Here is an 8556-nt window from a genome sequence, read left to right as displayed (position 1 = left end):
TCCACGAAACTTTGTGAATATTGGTTTTTGTAATTCATCAGCAAATTGCTCTTCAGTCTGAATGACATCATTAGAGCCTATAAGTTTTTTTGAATTTCCAAGCCCAAGTTTCAATTTAGCACTGATCATCTTCTTCACAATGAATCTATCAACATTTTCTCTTTGCGTTGGATTTTGCATCAGAGATAACTTATACAACATTTCTCAATCGGCTTCATGCTTTTCTTCCAACGTTGTGGTATGCCCATAATCAATATCGTGCCTCATGCACACTTCATCACCCCTATTGATGGGCATACACCATGATTTAGGATTGTCGACCTCATCTAATATTTTATCCAAGTTTGTGCCTGGACCACAGAAATAAAACCCTGGAAGATGTAATTCCCCTGGAATTCCAGTAGTTTTAAATTTACTTCCTGATAAAAACTTTGGTATATCTCCTCCACGTTTGTGTTTGGAGATAAATTGATGTTTTTTTTTTGAACCACACACCGAACATGTACCTTTTTGCATAACCCTGTTATTTTTACTTTTAAAATATGAAATATTTTTAGAATTAGTTTTCTTTTTACATTTGTGGCAATAACTCATTTATTTATGAGAAAAATTCCGACAGAGTGCAAAAAACTTTTTAGTTTCCAACATGCACATTTGAATCTTAATTTTTAAAACATAAAGAATCCTTAGAAATGCCTTCACTCTCTCCTCCATTTATTTACGAAAAAAAATGAAAAACTTGAATTAAAGTCAATATCTTGCCAATGACAATGGTCTTATCGAAAATATTGCAAATAGACTCGTCAATTCTTTGTTTTGCTCCTCGGTGGGTTGAGTTATTTTCTGTAATACCTCCAATCCTTTTTTAATCTCACTGGTTTCCATATTTTGATATTTAGTCATTCTCGCTCTTTCCTCCCGCTCCTCCCTCTCCTCCTTCTCTCAATTCTCCCTCTCCTCCTTTTCCTCATCTTCTCTCTCTTCAACTCCTTCCTCTTCCCTTACTATCCTTGAATCACTTACACCCCATAGAATATCATACATATATTCATCGGGATTGCTTGTTAGTCCTGTATCCAATTTTTTTTTTTTTTTTTTACAACAGGAAACCGATAAAATTTATTTTGAATTTCTAAAAGAGCCTTACCTTTTCTTAACTTGATAATTTTTTCATTATTTAACATTCTAATTAAATCTAAAGTTGTCGGTTTATCAACATCAGCATAATGCCAATCTTTTATTGAAAATACATCATTCTTATGTTGTGGAACATATTTATTAAAATACCGAATACCGTTTTCTTGAAGGTATGCCTGGACACATAAATCATAACTTTCTTGAAGCCTTCTTGCAGTCATTTATGTATTATAAATATATGTTAGAATGATAATATGAAAAGAAACACCTCCCCATAGTTAAATCATTTTGTATTTCCCTACTTATAATATATAATCATGTTTTTTCTGTTTTCATGATATAAACTAGGGCAAAACCATTATTATGTTTACCCTTATTAAATTCTTTTATTTGTTGTTTACTAATCGTGGCTCCACAAAACTCATTCTCCATACCAAGTGGATAATATTCTTCCTTACGAGACTGATTTAATTGTTCCAGGTCTTCGAGGTCAATTTTAAATGACCAATTATACCCTAAATCATTCATATCATACCCCCATTGTTCTATTCTCATACAAACGATACGCCCTTCTTTATAAAAAATTTATTTTAATTCGAACTGTGAATTCTGTATGACCTGGAGATAAAATCAACACTTCTGTATCTTTGGAATACACGGACGTTTTATTTAAGGATATATATTGTGATAAATTGCTTAATCTCACCAAGTCATTCACGTCAGTCGGGCTTGGAATAATTTTTTTTTAACTTATAAGCATTTTTCATATTAATATTTTTGGTTATATTATATTTATGTCATTCAGCCTGTGCCTTTGTGTAATAATTTGAAAAATCAATATCCAGTTCATGGACTACACCAAAGATAGAACCATCTTTACCAACATGTCATTTATATTAGATTAAAAATAATATCATAATTTTTTTTTATTTTTGTTGAGTTGACATAAAACGTATGGACATAATTGACCACAACACTTGGAATTTAATTCTTGGAATTGAAATGTTTGATAAACACCATTCTGTAAGAATTTTATGACTTCAACAGGTGGTGGAAGACCAAAACTATCAAAATAATATTTGTCTTGACTATTAAAAATACAAACCCAATGAGAACCTTTCCCACTATTATCTTCTAAGTTTATAATAATATTCTTTGTATGTTAAGGCACATTTGTTAATTAATCTCTCATACAAATAACCACATTATGAATTTTTAATTTCTTACAATATTTGACAAGTTGTAAATTTGATGTTGTATTCTTTCCAAATTCTTTAAAACACTCATTTATTTATTTATTAGAAATATATAATCAATTACCCCTTTTAGTTAATTTTACACCTGCTTGTGTGATAGAAGAAAGCATATCTCCAACTAACAATCTAGCTTTATCATACAGACTTTCAAGTTTTTCAGCAAAATCTACAATTACACCACTTCCACCAATTTGTTTCTCCAACTCTTTGTGAAGTCTTTCCAATTCTTTTTCAGCCTGGAGTTGAGCCTTCCTTTCGTTGGTAGTATTTACCGCTGTTGAAATACCACCCGTCAATGCTCCAACCACACTTAAACCAGCAAATAAAGGAATTAGAAATGGGAGAAATCCTCCATTCATCTCTCTTATTGAATATTTTTTCAGCATTGGTTTTGTAATTTTAATTTTAAGTGAGCCAGTATCGTTCAAGATTTCATTTATTGCTTGTAATTTGTGAGATTCCTTTTGGGCATCTTTTATACTCTTTATAGCACCTGCTATAAAGATATCTTTATGTTTAAGAATCGTTGAACCGATACCCATAAGAGTATAAATTATCCCATCTCCTCTAAATTGATGTCCGACACCACTTTGTCTCTTCGGTTTATAGTAAACTCGACCAAGATACATACCTTCACCCTTGTAGTATGGGGAAAGGAACATCCCATCCCCTGTAATTATTTTATATTTTCCCAACTCGTGTTTCCTCACAATAAACATCGTATTTATTTATTGGAAAACTTCACGTCGGTGAATTCTGATGGATATAACTTCTCCATTAAAATAAATCATACGATTATCTTGGTCGGTTATCCTAAAATTTACTCTGTATTTGGTTTTTCCTGACACAGGGAGATAAACCAGAATTTGGGTTTCCATAATGAATTTATAAGCAATTGGGGTTGAGTATGTGCTGAATGATAATATTGTATTTGTTCTTTTTCTATCATTATAAGCATCATCAATCAAATCACAGTGAATTAATACCGAATTTATTCCTGAGGATATTGGAATGACATTATCACTGTAAAACATCCCATTAGTTTCAATCTTTTTTGAGGAGAAACGCAATAACTCTCTAAATGTATTATCAATTGTGAAATCAACCTTGTAGTTACTTTTAAGTTTAATTGTTGATTTTGAAGTTTGTATTTGAATATCTATAACAATATTTTTTGGTTCATCACCCTGTTCTTTCATCAGACGAACAATTTCGGAAGATATTTGAGAAATCTCATATGCTCCGGGTGAGACTGTTATCATTTTGTATCCACTTCCGGGATTATAACAAAACTTGTCATTTTCTCAGTTATATTAAATAAGGTATTATAAGTTTCCATTGACAATAAAGATGCCTCATATTCTTTTGTTGGTCATGTTGTAGTGGGTATGGGAATGAAGATCTGTTCGCTTGTTGTGAAATTAAAACTAAGGATTGTGCTTCTTATCTTATTTAATACGAGATAAAATGTCTTTATATTGATATTTATTAATTATTTTCATGTTCATCAACTGGTCTAAATAGGCTGATGCTTCATTAAAACAATTGTTATTTCCAGCCTTCTTACTACCTTACAACAATAACAGTCCATTCACTAATTGTGATGAGTCATTTGGAAGAAAACTAACACCTGAACCAAGGATACTTAAAGCCTGAATAATGTGTTTCTCTCTCATTCTTCTTTTTTTTTTACCAGAAAGACTAACCCTATAATTGACAGAGTCCAGCAGATCAATATATACTCTATCATCATTATTTTTCTTATCCAATGGTTTATCAAAATACTTTGATTCATCCATCACAGTTGAAACTTGTCTTCCATATTTTGTGAGAAGAAAAATTAATCTTGGAGTTAGTTTAACAGGAGGTTCAGCAGAACTCAAGAACCTTAATTCATCATTAAATATCAATACCATTTCTTGAACAAGATGAAATATTGCTGGTTGTTCTGTTGGAATGATTCCTGCTTTGTATTTTGATTCTGCTGAATATTCATTGTTTTGAAGAGCATTCACAATATAATCAGTGGGTTGATTAATCTCTTCCAGTTGTTGAAATAATCCTTCATCATCATATTCTAATTCTCCTATCTGCTCTAATTCTTCCTCCATCATTTGACTGAAATCTTTTAACATTTGAAGTTTTTTAGGAGTATATTCTATTGTGGGATGTGGAAGCATCTACAATTAATTTTTTTGTGGGAAGTTTTTAAAAGTGGTTTAAAATTTTTTCTTGTTTTCTTTGAAATGCTTCTTCACCCATTAGTTTCTGTTTGCGTTTCTTCTTTATGTCTTCCTGTTGTTTTACTACTTTTGAAACCAACTCTTGATGTTCCTTAAATCTTGCTCTTTCTTTCGCATCCATTTATTTATTGAAAAATATCATTTAATATCTCATCTTGTTTCACAACAATGTATTTATATTTTTCAGTTGTGTCCTTCATGGCTTAGTGGTTAGGGTGGCGGCTTGGGATCCCAGGGTCCTGAGTTCAAGCCCCGTTGGCTGCTGAATTAACACCAGGGGGTTGACTCAGCCTGTCATCCTTCCTAGGTCGGCGAAATGAGTACCAGTGTACTGGTCCCGGTGTATGCCCCGGTTAGAATAGGTGTACCATATCCCTGTGTGTCATAAGAGGCGACCAGGGTTGGCGTCAGGAAGGGCATCCAGCCATAAAACATTGCCTCAAGAAAAAGCCAAACCACTGCACAGCAGGGAAAAATGGCTGTAAAACGGTCATATATATATATATATATATATATATATATATATATATATATATATATATATATATATATATATATATATATATATATATATATATATATATATATATATAGTTGTGTGCTTCATGTTATCCCCAAATTCCTTTTTACTACGTAATATAGATAAGAAGAATTATCTCTCCAAAAATTGTTTATATCTATTGAATTCAACTTGAATAAAATAAAAGTATTAGCATTGTTTCTGATGGAATGGCGAGGAAGTTGAAAGTCTGATTGACTACAATAAATACAATTACAAGAAGAATGTCTCCCTCTTGTGTAGTAGCTGTCCATTACCGTTTGGTTTCTCTCATGAACACAAACATTCATCAAAGATAACGAGGTTCTTTTTTGATTTATCCAAGTCTTGGGGAGAAGGTTATCATCTGTATTATCACTAAGAATACAAGTTATCAGTTTTGATTTCTTTTTATATCTCTGTGTATCACAAAATAGTTGTATTATATCTTCAATGTTATCATCATTTAGATTGTTTTGAAGTTTAAATAAACCGATTAAATCTTCTTTTTGAAGACCAGCATTAAAACCTTGTGAGAATAGTTGATACTCAGGTTGAAAACTCAAATTTGTGCAAATTATTAAATTATCATAATCTAAAAAGTTGGGAGTCAGGAGCGTCTTGAAAAGTAAGCAGGTTTTTCCACATCCGCTTGAACCAACTATGAGACATCTTTATGAATCTGGAAGATTTTTATGATTGTTAAATTTTATCTTATTTTCCCAAATGGGTAAAAAATCATTCATTTATATATTTGGAAAACAGGTTATTTAATTTATTATTGGCTTTTTTAGAAACTCTATATTTTATCCTCAGTTCGGGTTTAATTTCAAGATAATCCATTGTTTTATTTATACAATATCTTGTGTTGATTTTTCCCTGAAAATGACAATTGTGAATAATATATAACAACAATCCTTTGAACATTTCTCTAATATGTTCAGTTTCTTCCCTTGTAAGGAAAGGTGTGTTATCACCCTCATACTTTACATTCATTTCTCGAATCCATCTTGTAAAGTAATTCATTTTTGGTGTAAATCTAAAAGAATTATTTTCCTTTGTATATTTTTTATCATTAATTCGATGATAAACACAGAATATACATTGTTTATAGGCTTTTAACTCTGTGTTTAATCCCACTCTATCACATGCAGGACAATTGTCAAATGTCATATGGAGAATCAGGGAATTCAAGAGGCTCAAAATTGAGCATATTTCTAAAGTTAAACTTTACTTAAACTGAAATTCATCTTCGGTACTTTCAGAATCATCCATAAAACTACTTTCATAACTAACGTTTGAACACAAACTCTCAGTATCATAACTGTCGTTTGAACACAAACTCTCAGTATCTTCAAAATCTTCAGTTGAATAATGACTGATATTTATGTCGTAGCCAAAAAAACATTATCATCTATATCTATATACATTTTTTCATTAACAGATTCAACTACTACATTTTTTTATATTAAAGGTAATTTTAAAATGATCCTTAACTACAATGGAACGAAATGTCATTTCACCTGATATATTAACATCCTGTTTTTCATCAGGATTTATATCTTTAGAGTTGTTGAAAAAAATACAAATTTCTCCTTGCATATTACAGATGGTCTTATCTTTTCTTTCTAAAGTTTCATCCATTAGGTTTTTATTTTTTGATACTTTTTCTTGTTTCATTGCTTTTTGTAGTTTTGAATATATCACCAGCAGGAGATGAGAAACTTTTGTTACAGATAGTTATTTGATGTTCTTCCAGATATAGTAAAAGCCCTTCCACTGAAGGAAATTGAAGAACTCATATTTTTCACCATAATTGGTTTTATCCAATAGTTGTTATATTTATCTTTGTTCAATTTTACATCCTTGACATATTTCTCATTATCTTTTACAAATAAAGAGATTGATTGAAACTTGTCTTTTGTGTCTTGAAACATTGTATTTATGAAGTGAAAAAAGTTGGAGGACAAAATGGTTTTAAGCACAGATTCACCCATAAATTAAACAAAATTTTCATCAAGAAAATTTTAGTTTAAGTAAAGTTTTATTATATAAATATGGTGAATACAACTTACTGCGATGTTTGTAATCATGAATATAAATATTATAAAAAAACACCAAACACACAATCAATCTCTTCAGACAAATATCCCCACGGCCAAGAAACAAAACATTGTGATAGATGTGATAATGATATTCTTTAAAAAAAATTATAAATAACACCTTCACTCACGCAAACACAAGAACAATGAAGAAAGGGAAGCTAAATTCTCCATTGAAAAAACTGATGGGGCATTTAAAGGGCATATAAAAATAAGATTGTTTCGTTTTCAAGACCCTGGACCATCTTCAATCATGGAAACTGTTGATATGGTTAAACAAAGTATTGAAACTATAATTAAAAACACATTCAGTGAAATGAAAACTTTTAAGTTTAATATGGGAATAAAATTGAAAATGGAAAGACAAGACTATGAAACTACTCCCGATACGAGGACAAACCCCCACTTCATCTCATCATTTCAATATTTTGTAAGATGTGATGTTTACGAAGATCTCCAAGACAAGAACAAGATGTTGATAACACTGCAGTAGGTAGTGGATTTACTATCACAAAAATAATCTTTTTAGATATACACATCTTAAAATCAGATCCTCTTCAAGTTTCTTCTTATATTGATTTACCAAAAGAGATAAAACTTAAGAAAGCGGTTGTTAATATTCAAAACAAAGATAATTAATGTTTTTTATGGTCTGTTCTTGCTCACGTACATCCTCCACAATGGAATCCTGAAAGGGTTAAACATTATAAGAAATACGAGAATACATTAAATGTTAAAGATTTAAAGTTTCCAATGTGATTGAGAGATATTCCTAAATTTGAGAAAATGAATAATCTATCTGTTAATGTATATGGATTAACGGATACAAACAAAGTTCAGATATTAAAAATTTCAAGCATCTATAAAAATTATAAAACACACATTGACTTTCTCCACTTTACTTCAGAGGAAAAAATTACATTATGCTTTCATCAAAAATTTCTCAAGATTAACCAAATCACAAATATATAAGAGAAAAATGTAAAACGTATCCTTTTAAGAGATGTCTCAACTCCTTTCACACAAAAGAACGATTAAATCAACATTCTAAATATTGTAGTAATCATAACTCAACCATAATCAATTTACCAAAAGCAGGTTCAAACTTATCATTCAAAGATTTTAACAAATCTATAAAACATCCGTTTGTGATATATGCTGATTTTGAAAGTATCCTTGAAAAGATAGATACTGTTTCCGCAAATCCAAATAAATATCAAAAACATACTCCTTGTGGTTTCTGTTATTATATCAAATCATCTGTTGGTGATGAATTCAAC

The sequence above is a fragment of the Eptatretus burgeri genome, chromosome 1 (assembly GCF_056783735.1).
Source record: "Eptatretus burgeri isolate ZD-2024b chromosome 1, Ebu_testis_v1, whole genome shotgun sequence".
NCBI lineage: Eukaryota > Metazoa > Chordata > Myxini > Myxiniformes > Myxinidae > Eptatretus > Eptatretus burgeri.
Note: the sequence above shows the minus strand (reverse complement) of the source record.